Source organism: Lethenteron reissneri, chromosome 23, assembly GCF_015708825.2.
Source record: "Lethenteron reissneri isolate LAM-NWPU_2019-01 chromosome 23, ASM1570882v1, whole genome shotgun sequence".
NCBI lineage: Eukaryota > Metazoa > Chordata > Hyperoartia > Petromyzontiformes > Petromyzontidae > Lethenteron > Lethenteron reissneri.
In genome coordinates, this window is record NC_083801.1 from 17,767,748 (window position 1) to 17,780,966 (window position 13,219).

The following is a 13,219-nucleotide window of genomic DNA, read 5'->3' on the forward strand; positions in this document are numbered from 1 at the left end:
CCTTAATATCTCACTTTCTCGCCTTTATTAAATAAAGTGCGTGGTGTGCCTCGCTGCGCTTGGAGATGTCCCTCGTTCATGTTGACATTTCGCTTTCTGTACACGGCCACTCGGCTCTTTCACCGTCATCGGAGGTGGTCGTGGTGGCGGTGGCGGTCGTGGTGATGATGATGCTGGTGTTTGGGATTTCCTTTACACGTCAAATCAATCAAGCGATGGGCATTTGGCAAAGTGCATTGCCGACCGATGCTTGGCGCTCCTTCCCGTCTGAGAGTGCATTGTGTTAGGAGGTGAACTAAAACTTGACTTGTAGTTACCAGGTCAGGCCCAATGAGCTATATGGCTCTTTTTCAGGAGCGACCTGGCCACAAATGATAGAGTGGCTTATCGTGTGGAAATGTATTGCAGCCAAATACTCTAAACGCATGTTTCTAAATGTGGAGCGAACACCCCGGCGGATCCGGAGAAATATCCACGCGACCATGGGGGAGATAGAGACACGCAAACTCCAAATACGCAGGCGTCGGGGGTCGGAAACGAACTCACGACCTGTATACCAGGCGAGCGATGTGTGTATGTAGAACTTCTTTCGCACCGTACGTAGCCAACCGTGCCAATCGGAGGTGCAAAAGGCCGGTACGGCACACGAGGAGGTGGGGTGGCCAAACACCACGCCTGGCCCAGTGACGATATTTGTTACACATCACACCAGATTCTAATTCGAGCACCGAGTCGGCCTACGTGCGACTGATGGTGGGCGACGATCTGGGATGAGCTGGCTCGCACTCCTCTCGGTGACTTGCTTCGCTAGTGCGGCTCGCGCGCCTTGCCAGCGGAGTGGCCATCCCGGCCACGTCCAAGGGAATGAAATTGGAGGTGGGGAGGGGTTGGGGTGGGGTGGTGGTCGAATCGTGTTACGTTCGCTACGCGTAACAATTCCCTTCCTGAACGCGCTGCCAAATCCCATAACTCTCTTGCTCCGAACGCAGCTGCGTGTAACGTTAGCTTAGCGACGTGCGACCTTTTCTGACGGATGGATTGAGCGGCGAGCGACGCAGAGGCGTGGGTGGGTTGCCAGCGCACATAAAAGCCAGGAATTTTTTGTTACTTACCGCGGGGCAATTGGCAAATTCACACCGAGTGCCATCAAACGGGTGGAGGCAGAGCGGACGGGGTTTGATGTTGCAAGTGACAACGGTGGCTGGGTGTCAAAGCCTCGGGGGTCCATGCGGGCGTGGGTGCTAAGGAGACACCCCCCCCCCCCACCGAGCGGTTTCCGTCTCCTCCGCCCCCCCCAACCCCCTCTTGTTTCACGGCACTGCGGCTTCAAAGCCCGAAATCGAGAGAGGGCCCCGCTACCTACGAACGCATGAAAGGAAAGCGGCAATCCATTCCGTTCGCGCTAAGTGGCCAACAAGGCGTGCAGTTTATTTAGCGTTTTGTCTTTCAAACTCGCTTCCTGCTGAGGCTCGACTGAAGTGAGGAGGATGAGGGGGCGGGGGTGGTGGGGGAAGAGGGGGAAGGGGGGGTGTTGGGGGGGATGGTGGTGGTGGGGGGGTGGTTGATCAACCCGCTTCAAACGATAATTGGCCCCGCGGTGTCTTTCTCGCACGCGCTCACAGCCGCCGTCCCTTGATGTCCGTGGGTGCCCCCCCCCACTCCACCCCCCCCCACTCCACCCCCTCCCTCCCACCCCCGTGGGGAGGAGGGGGGCGGGGGGCTGTGAGGGAGACTCGAGACCTCGGCCGCTGCGTTCGGATGCCGTGCAAATCCACGAGCTCGTGTCGAGGCTGTCCACCCCCCTCGGCATGGCGCTCGCTCCGCTCACACTCGTGCCCCGAGGAGGAGGGATGGTGCCGGGCCACGTTGACAACAACAGCGGCAGCAGCAGCAGCAGCTATGAGCCGCAGGAACGCGCGCTGCTGTTTTAATTATTTTTTATTGAGCCGCGTTTCTGACTGATGCCGCATCGGCCCTAATTGATTTATTTGCGCAGCTCACCCCGGAGAGAATGGATCTGCGGTGTCGGGGTGCATGCTCGTGCGGCGGGGAGGAGTGCGGAGGTGATTGGGGGAGGTGGATTGGGAGAGGTGGGGTTGTGGGAGGGGAGAGGTTCCTTTGAGATGGAAGGTGTTGGGGAGGAGAGAGGGGAAGATGCAAGGAGGTGTGGGGGATGAAGGGTGGCGGGCGGGCGGGCGGGTCGGGGTGGGGGTGGAGAATCGTGTGGAGAGACGCAGGGAGATGCGAGCGGAGCAGTGAAGAGGCGAGTCGCCGTGCCGAGGAGCGCGAGAGAGGAGTGGGGGGGAAGGAGGAGCGGGGGAGGCTCCGCTTTTGATGTCGTTTTGGGGCCCGTCCATAAATGACGTCACGCGATTTTTGGACGAATTTTGACCCCCCGCCCCTCCTTCGTCACACGGCGTCACAAAAAGTCAGACCCCCCCCCCACTCCTCAAATATGACGTCACAAAGCTCTGCCCCCCCCCCACCCGAAAAAATAAAACACGCTTCAAATCGCTTTAAACTATTGTCATTGTAGTGCGTATTTAATGTGGCGCTGCACTTTGATGCTGTAGAACGTGTTGTCTATATTTATTTAAAGTTGTGCATTTTGATGACGATGGCGGCGGCGGGGGGGGGGCTGGGGGGGGCACCGCCCTATACGTGGGGGGGGGGGGGTCACTCCCCGTCCGCGGGTGGGGGGGTGAAGTTGAGGTTCCGAATATTGGAGGTCAAGTGGTGTCGACCGTGTCACTGCCGCGTCGTCTGGCACAGGGAAGGAGGCGATGGCGACGCGTAGTGGATGCGGCGGTATACCAGGCGAGGGAGATAACATCTCCTAGCCACCGTGTTGCTGCTGCTGCAGGTTGACTGATCGCGGGCAGTAGCTGCTGCTAATGAGGCTTGGGGAGTCTCCACGCCACGTCGTAGCCGTCAGCCTGAGCCCGATAAGAGCCCGGCTCAGTGTCAAGCGGAGCCTCCAAACACGCGGCTCAGCGTCCGAGTCACGAGGTCCAGCGGATGTGGTCGCCGGGCAGCGGCTTAAGGTCCCAGAATGTTTTCCATTTGTGTCGAACCACGACAGCCGCGGCTTCTGTTTCTCCCGGAATATTTCCCCGGGTCGCTGGTCGACCGGCTGGCGTAGGGGGCACGGGTTTCGTTAGCAGCCACGGACCGAGCGAGAGCGGTATACTGGATGTGGTGTGCCGGAGGTTGCTGAACGATTTCCCGGATCGGACGCGGACGAATGTAAGCCCCGACGATATGGCCACAGTCATATGGCTGATATTTCCCAATTCCCTGTGGTCATGTTAACGGAAGTAATGCATATATTACAAAAAATATATAATTTTTTTCGTACATAAATTTGAGCACGTGTCGAGGTTACAGGGTCATGCAATTGCGCGCGTGCGCGTGCTTCAACGGCTGCGGTAATTTGCGCGTGCTGGTATTTATCTCGTCGCGAATTCGGTGAGCGAAGCTCGCCACGTGAAGAGCCCCTTCCCCCTCGCAAGCCCTGCGCCGATGTGTGTGTGTTTTGGGTTCATTTTTCATCTAAACCCTGCCAGAGGGCAACCCAGAGCGCGCAAAGAGCACAATCTGCGATGTTGATGTGCGGGCGAAGAAATCAAAGTCGTTGCAAAAAAAATGCATTATTGCCACGGTATTGCATTACGCGTTATTAATTAGGTCTGTGCGCCGGAGGCGCGTCCGCGCGTGCCCACGTGGTGCCCGCCTGCCCCGTGTGTCGAGGCAGCGGTCTGGACGAATGCCAGGCGCAGGGAGCGAGCAGGGAGCGGTGTTTACCACAAACAATGCACGCGAACAGAGTGCGGCTACGGCGGCGGGCGGGGGGGGACGAGCACCATGGCTCGGTGGCTTCCAAGGGGCAAGGAGGTTGCGTGGTACGACTCTCAGATGTAGGGGTTGTATGTGGTGTGTGTGTGTCTCAGTGGTGAGTGTCTCAGTGGTGAGTGAGTGGTCAGTGTCTCAGTGGTGAGTGTCTTAGTGGTGAGTGTCTTAGTGGTGAGTGTCTCAGTGGTGAGTGTCTTAGTGGTGAGTGTCTTAGTGGTGAGTGTCTTAGTGGTGAGTGTCTCAGATGTAGGGGTTGTGTGTGGTGTGTGTGTGTCTCGATGTGTGTGGTGTGTGTGGTGTGTGTGTGTCTCAGTGGTGAGTGTCTCAGTGGTGAGTGAGTGGTGAGTGTCTTAGTGGTGAGTGTCTTAGTGGTGAGTGTCTTAGTGGTGAGTGTCTCAGATGTAGGGGTTGTGTGTGGTGTGTGTGTGTCTTAGTGGTGAGTGTCTCAGTGGTGAGTGTCTTAGTGGTGAGTGTCTTAGTGGTGAGTGTCTCAGATGTAGGGGTTGTGTGTGGTGTGTGTGTGTTTTAGTGGTGAGTGTCTCAGTGGTGAGTGTCTTAGTGGTGAGTGTCTTAGTGGTGAGTGTCTCAGTGGTGAGTGTCTTAGTGGTGAGTGTCTCAGTGGTGAGTGTCTTAGTGGTGAGTGAGTGTCTTAGTGGTGAGTGTCTCAGTGGTGAGTGTCTTAGTGGTGAGTGTCTCAGTGGTGAGTGTCTTAGTGGTGAGTGAGTGTCTTAGTGGTGAGTGTCTTAGTGGTGAGTGTCTCAGATGTAGGGGTTGTGTGTGGTGTGTGTGGTGTGTGTGTGTCTTGGTGGTGAGTGTCTCAGTGGTGAGTGTCTTAGTGGTGAGTGTCTCAGTGGTGAGTGTCTTAGTGGTTAGTGAGTGGTGAGTGAGTGTGAGTGTCTCAGTGGTGAGTGTCTTAGTGGTGAGTGTCTTAGTGGTGAGTGTCTCAGTGGTGAGTGTCTTAGTGGTGAGTGTCTTAGTGGTGAGTGTCTTAGTGGTGAGTGTCTCAGATGTAGGGGTTGTGTGTGGTGTGTGTGTGTCTCGATGTGTGTGGTGTGTGTGGTGTGTGTGTGTCTCAGTGGTGAGTGTCTCAGTGGTGAGTGAGTGGTGAGTGTCTTAGTGGTGAGTGTCTTAGTGGTGAGTGTCTTAGTGGTGAGTGTCTCAGATGTAGGGGTTGTGTGTGGTGTGTGTGGTGTGTGTGTGTCTTAGTGGTGAGTGTCTCAGTGGTGAGTGTCTTAGTGGTGAGTGTCTTAGTGGTGAGTGTCTCAGATGTAGGGGTTGTGTGTGGTGTGTGTGTGTTTTAGTGGTGAGTGTCTCAGTGGTGAGTGTCTTAGTGGTGAGTGTCTTAGTGGTGAGTGTCTCAGTGGTGAGTGTCTTAGTGGTGAGTGTCTCAGTGGTGAGTGTCTTAGTGGTGAGTGAGTGTCTTAGTGGTGAGTGTCTCAGTGGTGAGTGTCTTAGTGGTGAGTGAGTGTCTTAGTGGTGAGTGTCTCAGTGGTGAGTGTCTTAGTGGTGAGTGAGTGTCTTAGTGGTGAGTGTCTTAGTGGTGAGTGTCTCAGATGTAGGGGTTGTGTGTGGTGTGTGTGGTGTGTGTGTGTCTTAGTGGTGAGTGTCTCAGTGGTGAGTGTCTTAGTGGTGAGTGTCTCAGTGGTGAGTGTCTTAGTGGTTAGTGAGTGGTGAGTGAGTGGTGAGTGTCTCAGTGGTGAGTGTCTTAGTGGTGAGTGTCTTAGTGGTGAGTGTCTCAGTGGTGAGTGTCTTAGTGGTGAGTGTCTTAGTGGTGAGTGTCTTAGTGGTGAGTTTCTCAGATGTAGGGGTTGTGTGTGGTGTGTGTGGTGTGTGTGTGTCTTAGTGGTGAGTGTCTCAGTGGTGAGTGTCTTAGTGGTGAGTGTCTCAGTGGTGAGTGTCTCAGTGGTGAGTGTCTTAGTGGTGAGTGAGTGGTGAGTGTCTTAGTGGTGAGTGTCTCAGTGGTGAGTGTCTTAGTGGTGAGTGAGTATCTCAGTGGTGAGTGTCTCAGTGGTGAGTGTCTAAGTGGTGAGTGTCTTAGTGGTGAGTGTCTCAGTGGTGAGTGTCTTAGTGGTGAGTGAGTGTCTCAGTGGTGAGTGTCTTAGTGGTGAGTGTCTTCGTGGTGAGTGTCTCAGTGGTGAGTGTCTCAGTGGTGAGTGTCTTAGTGGTGAGTGTCTAGTGGTGAGTGAGTGTCTCAGTGGTGAGTGTCTTAGTGGTGAGTGTCTCAGTGGTGAGTGTCTCAGTGGTGAGTGTCTTAGTGGTGAGTGTCTGAGTGGTGAGTGAGTGGTGAGTGTCTTAGTGGTGAGTGTCTCAGTGGTGCGTGTCTTAGTGGTGAGTGTCTCAGTGGTGAGTGTCTTAGTGGTGAGTGTCTGAGCCTTCTCCGCGGCCTCCGTGGGGACCCATCACTCATCGCGCGGTGCTCATTACGAGGCCGCATCGACTAAAAAGACGACACACACACAGAAATCTTACAATAAAAACCGATAATATTTCATCACACACGGTGCGTGTTATAGCCTCCTTTAAAGGCCCATTTTTGGCTCCGCGGACATTTTTACAACTCGCCCGGACGTAAGCATTTGTTAGCGAGGCGTTGTTGGCACGTCGCTCTTTGTTTGAGTTGTGTATTTTTTTATTTTTTACTTACGCCAAAAAAATAAAAATACGACCGAGACCCCCGGTGTTATTGGAGGGCACACCGGTCAACAATCACTCGCTGTCGCGTTATTGAGAACCTTGCGTGGGCTCGCGTCGAGTAAAACAAAGACGACGACGACTACGATGGCGACAATAACCATGAGATCGGGCACGGAAACGCGCCCGATCTCACCGTCACATCGAGCAAGCGAGGCTTGATGGAGTCGTGGAGGGACGGAGCTCTGATCGGGTGACCATTGCCGCAAATTCTCGCCGTCCACACGACCACGCGACCACGGGGAGAGAGGAGACACGCAAACTCCAAATATACAGCAGCAGCAGGCATCAGGGTCGGGATCGAACCCAGGACCTCCTGTAAACCAGGCGAGGTTGTTAACAGCTGGCCACCGTGGCACGCTCGAGTTTGCTGAGGTTTCGGGTCCCTGGCTGTCACTTTTCCATGCCTCGAGCCCAAACGTGGCCTTCACGTCGTATCCTGTGGAAAACACGATTTCCCCTTCGACTACCCCCCCCCTTGCAGCCATTGTTACGTTCCATGCAATACGCATTTATGTATTGACCTTTGAGACAATGCCGAAACAATATAAAATACGAGTGTGATGAGATTCCGTTCGGATCCGACAATACCGTGTATCTGAATTAGACAAACGCGTAAATTATGTCAAGCACAGTATTGTTAGGTTGTGTATAAATAAGTTAGAAATTCACGAATTTCCGCTGCCGAGTGAGTGATCGTGAGAAAGCACTACTTTTGTGGGCTATCTATTGTGCGTATTTTCAAAATAGTATCTACAACATGTTCTCTCACCAGGGGTCATCAAAGTCAATGGGGCATGTATCAAGAAAATAAATATTGTTTCTCAATTGCAAAAAATAAAAACCTTGTAAACTACCAATGAGAGGTGAGTCCCAATGCAGAGTTAGAGGGTGCGTCTGAAGATGCACGCGTGTGTTCTCAGACTCTTACTTTTAACTCTATGAAACATCGGGACAGCGTCTCCGCCAACGTCAATCTGATCCCCGCCATAGGAGCGTGGAGTTTTCGCCACGGGCTCAGGGCAACGGGCAGGGCTGAGCTCGTTTCAATTGTGGGATGGTGGGGGGGGGGGACAATCGCTGACTTCTGCCCTCGTTTGTCGGTGTTGAGGTCGTGCGGTGCGAGTCAAACAGGGGCCGCCGCGGTGAGTAGGTGGAGGATAGTGGTACGTACGTATGTATTGTCCTTCTTTAAACTTATACTTTTTTTATTTTAGCAGGTAAGGCCGACTGAGTTAGATAACTCTTTTTCAGAAGCGACCCGGCCGCAAATGATAGCTCACCCAAATGGATTACCACGTGGAAATGTAACGCATGCAACTACTCTAAACGCGCGTTCAAACCTAAATGTGGATGGGAAAACCCCATAGGACCCGGAGAAAAATCACACGCGACCACTGGGTGAGAGAGACATGCAGCAAATGTCAAGGATTGGGATCGAACCCACGGCCTCCTGTATACCAGGCGAGGTAGTTAACATCTCGCCAGCGTGGTGGGGGGAGGACAACACACAACACACAAAAAGCAGGTTTGAAGTTTTCGTGACTGCAAGGATTCATACTCTTTGTTTTTTTCGGTAAAGTCACGTAGTTAAAAAATAATTGTTATTTTTATTTTTGTTTTTTTCGGCAAAGTCACGTAGTTAAAAAATAATTTGTTTTTATTTTATTTTTGCTTTTTTCGGTAAAGTCACGTAGTTCAAAAATAATTTATTTTTATTTCATTTTTTTAACCACGTGACTTTACCGAAAAAACCAAAGAGTGCACAAAAAGCACTTCGAACGAAATGGGTTTTCGATCTGTTAGAAGTGCTGGTGGGCGACGTGTGCACATGGTGGTGCTGGTGGCGGCGGTGCTGATGTTGGCGGTTGCGGCTGTCACGATCATTGGCGATGGTTGCAGGTGCTGTCGGTACGAGCGGGATCCCTTGTCTCGGTGCGGCCGCGTCCCTGGCTGTCCGTGCGCCTGACACGGGGATCCGGCGGGGGGCCACAGGCGCGCCTCCGCAATGAGGCCGGCGCCTCTGGCTCGCGCTAATGAAGCCTCGGGGGAGCAGCGGGGCTGAAGGGCCTACTGCTCCTCACACCATCTCCTCCCTCTCTCTCTCATCTCCCCTCTCCCTCCCTCTCTCTCCCCCTCTCTATTTTATTACGATCAGTAGAAACAAGAAGATGCTCGGTGTAGTCGGCACTTTGCTTCGTTCATTATTTCGTAATTTTTTTTTACTTTGCTTTATGTAAACCCTCACCTCTCGCTCACTCTCTCGCTCACTCTCTCGGTCACTCTCTCGCTCACTCTCTCGCTCACTCTCTCGCTCTCTCTCTCATCTCCCCTCCCTCCCTCTCATCTCCCCTCTCTCTCTCTCTCATCTCCCCTCCCTCCCTCTCATCTCCCCTCTCTCTCTCTCTCTAATCTCCCCTCTCCCTCTGCCCTCCCTCTCATCTCCCCTCTCATCTCCCCTCCCTCTCTCTCTCTCATCTCCCCTCCCTCTCTCATCTCCCCTCTCATCTCCCCTCCCTATCTCTCTCTCTCATCTCCCCTCTCATCTGCCCTCCCTCTCATCTCCCCTCTCCCTCTCATCTCCCTCTCATCTGCCCTCCCTCTCCCTATTATCTCCCCTCCCTCTCCCCTCTCACCGCTCCTCTCTCTCCATCCTCATATCGTCGCCTCCGCACGCAGCCACGCGCCCCTCTTCGTCGGTCGCCAGCACCATGGACAGAGGCAAGCCTCGTCTAGACGGACAGCCAGATGGATTCGTCTGATCGACGTAGACCACCTTGCTCAGGCAGTAGTGGTTCACGCAGTGCCCCCTGCCAAGGCAAACAGATTCAGTCTGAGCTACATAGACATACAGCTTAGAGAGACAACGACAAACATCTCACCTATAGCCTTCACAGACTGTTGGGGCAAGCACCTAATAAAACCGGCGCGGGTACTCATTCTAGGCTGAGTCGACCTCGGGGAGGCCCAGGACCCCGTTCGGGTAATCGTCACTGGTTTTAGCTGTGAGCGGGAAATCGAACGCGGGGTTCACAGCGCAGCGCGCTAACCGCTGCACCACCGCTCCCCTGTTGCCCAGGCTTGCCTGGCTCGTGCGCCCACAATGCACTGCTCTGTATGCTGCCCCACTTCCCACTCGCTGGCTGTAATGATGTCTCTGTCGTGGAGCAAATAACACCAACTCAACACATCCGTCAATAACACCCGCAAAGCAGCGGCAGGGAGGGAGAGAGAGGGAGGGAGAGAGAGAGAAACAGATCGAATTATTCGATTTCTCTCTCACTCTCTCTGCTACATAAAGAAGGACCATCTTCCGAAACGTCGTCTATTACTGTGCCTGGGCCCCGCCGCCAGTTGCAGTGTCACGATGATCACTCCGCCGCGCCTTCGCATGGGTGTCATCGTCAGCCATCATCAATCCACTGCTGGATGAAGGCCTCCCCGATGCAATAATCCATCCACAATAACCGGCGCGTCAACTGATTTTCATCGCTCCATCTCCCACGGTCGCGCTCCGTTCATTCCTTGTCTGCCACTCGGTGTGTTGCGATTCGCCGATTAGCCCGGCTAAAATACAACAACAAAAAGCCCCAGACGGTGAGAGCACGCGGGCTGCGGGGCCCCCTAATGAGGCAGCCGATGATCGCGCCGCGTCTACGACAGGGCCCTTCACCGGGAGCGCCAAAGCAAGAAGAGCTCCATTAGCGCGGACGGCTCATCGAGCGGACGCGCGGAGCGGCCGTGAGGCTGCGTCTCACCCCCCCCACCACTGCCCCCTATCCCCCCTCCCCACTATCCCCCTCCCCACTATCCCCCCTCCCCTCTACCCCTATACCCCCCTCCCCACTATCCCCCTCCCCACTATCCCCCCTCCCCTCTACCCCCCCCTCCCCACTATCCCCCCCTCCCCACTATCCCCCCCCCTCCCCACTATCCCCCCTCCCAACTATCCCCCCTCCCCTCTACTCCTATACCCCCCTCCCCACTATCCCCCTCCCCACTATCCCCCCTCCCCACTATCCCCCCCCTCCCCACTATCCCCCCCTCCCCACTATCCCCCCTCCCCACTACCCCCCCTCCCCTCTATCCCCCCTCCCCTCTATCCCCCCTCCCCTCTATCTCCCCTCCCCACTATTCCCCCTCCCCTCTCTCCTCTTCTCTATCAACCCCCACCCACCCACCCACTGCTGACCCCTCCCCCCCGCCCACGTTGGAATCGATTGCCAATGAAGCGCTGAGCCGGAGCGAGTAGCGGTGGGGGTTCGAGGGGGGCTTGACGGCTTGGAGGGGGGCGGGGTTGGGGCTCCTGCCAATTAGCACGGGGGGGGGGGGTAGTGGGGGGTGAGGGGTGGGGGGGCGTTGCGTTTGGCCACTCCACTGGGTTGGACCTGTCCCGTGGTTTTCTTACTCAGGGGGGAGCCTCTTCGCCGAGTCTCAAGACTTTTTGTTGCTGTTGAATTAATAAACCACAGTAGTAGTATTCATAAACCACAATAGTAGTATTAATAATTATGTAAAATACAATTCTGGGAGGGGTCCTGCAAATAAAATGTTGGCGAATTTCGTGAGAGAGCGTTTCGCTCGGAGCAGGGAACCGGTGCGATCTGGACACGACTGGCTCGTGCGTCAGGGTGACACTCCAATTGTAGCCGCGCAGATGGATTTAAGAATCCACTGATGTGCTGCCATTTCCCGGCGACCTCGATAACAACAAACGACAAGACACGTCCCTTGGCATGAACAAGGATTCTCGTTCGTTTGTTTGTTTTTCTTTCGTTTTAACACAAAAAATGTCCCGCAGGTTGGCGAAGGAGGCTCGCAGTTACAGGCGCTGGGCCGGCACCGTTAAGAACCAGAGTCCGGGCAGCCGCCTGTGATGTCAACTGTGTTCTCAGCTCCACCGACTTGATGGTGGTCTCAGCCAGGTTAGCAACGGCTGCGCGCACACACACACACAACCCACACACACACACAACCCACGCACACACACACACAACCCACGCACACACACACACAACCCACGCACACACACACACAACCCACACACACACACACACAACCCACACACACACACAACCCACACACACACACAACCCACGCACACACACACACAACCCACGCACACACACACACAACCCACGCACACACACACACACAACCCACACACACACACCAACCCACACACACACCAACCCACACACACACACAACCCATACACAACCTACACACACACACACCACACACACACAACTCACACACACACACACCCCACACACACAACCCACACACAACACACACATAACACCCCGTCACATCACGTTGAGTTACGCACGTAGCTTCGGCTACATTTGCTCAACTCCAGCTCCGATTATAATTAACGCAAAGCCAATGCTTAGAATTGCTTCACATCAGTCCGTTGTCCTTGCTCGCCGGCACCTCCGATGAACACGGTCGGCAACGTGCTGTGCGAAAGAAGTTCACCACGCAGTACCGAACACCACCGGACCGCGACGGACATTCCTCGCTGTTGCCGGGTGGTGGCAAGTGCTGCCCCCTAGTGTGGACAAGAGGTCACCTGTAGGGGAGCCTCAAGTAGCTCCGTGACGCCTGCTTCCGTGGGCAGCTCTCTCGTCATAAGGGGGTGGTGGGGGGGGGGGACGGTGGAGGAAGGGGGCGGGTGGGTGGCGGGGGTGGTGGGGGGGGGGTGGTGGAGGAAGGGGGCGGGTGGGTGGGTGGGTGGCGGGGGTGGTGGGGGGGAACGGTGGAGGAAGGGGGCGGGTGGGTGGGTGGCGGGGGTGGTGGGGGGGCGGTGGAGGAAGGGGGTGGGTGGGTGGCAGAGGTGGTGAACAATTCTCCGAGAGGGCGATAGTGCAGTCGCGATAAAAAATGAGGGAATGCAAAAGTGAAATTGAATAAAAACACTGAAATACCCAGGACGCACGCTGTCCCCCCTACCCCGCCAGCCCGCCCCCGCTTCCGCGGATGAAGCGGCCGTGGAAGGGCCACGTGGGCAGCGGTTTCGACCACCCTGCTGTAGCGTGAGCTTGGTGGGGGGTTGGCGGACGGCACGACGACACAACAAACTCCGAACAAAGGTGGTCAACAAACGCTCAACAGAGTGAGACACGGACACACCGATCTCCCCGTGTCTGCCGCGCATTCTGCCGCAGCCATCGCCCCCCCAAACCCTTGTGTGTCTGCTAGGCAATGCCGAAGAAAGGATGAAATGTGTTTGACTTGACTATCAGAATCTTGAAGGCGTTGATGGGGGGGGGGGGGGCTGAGGGGGGGAGGGGGCTGAGGGGGGGTGTTGGCATCAACTCCCCCTTCCTCCTCCAGCCCTCCGAGACTGGGTCACGATTCACGTGGGCCACACCCGAGGGGTCTGCCCGTGCCACGTTAAGGGGGGTAGGGGGTGGTGGTGGTGGGGTCACGTCTCAGAGTTTCCTCGGCTCCGACCGACTCGGCGAGGAGGAGGAGGCGGCGGTGGCTCGTAATGCGCTCTCAGTGCTGCCGGAGAGCCCGAGACGGGGATGACCGCGCGAGAGATTCTGCATTAGTATCAATTACTGTCACCGGCTCGCGTCGTTGATGGGCCGGGCCCGCTTTAAGCATTTAACGATCAGAGACAGAGAGAGAGTAAAGGGGAGGGAGGGAGAGCGTGAGAGGCATGCGG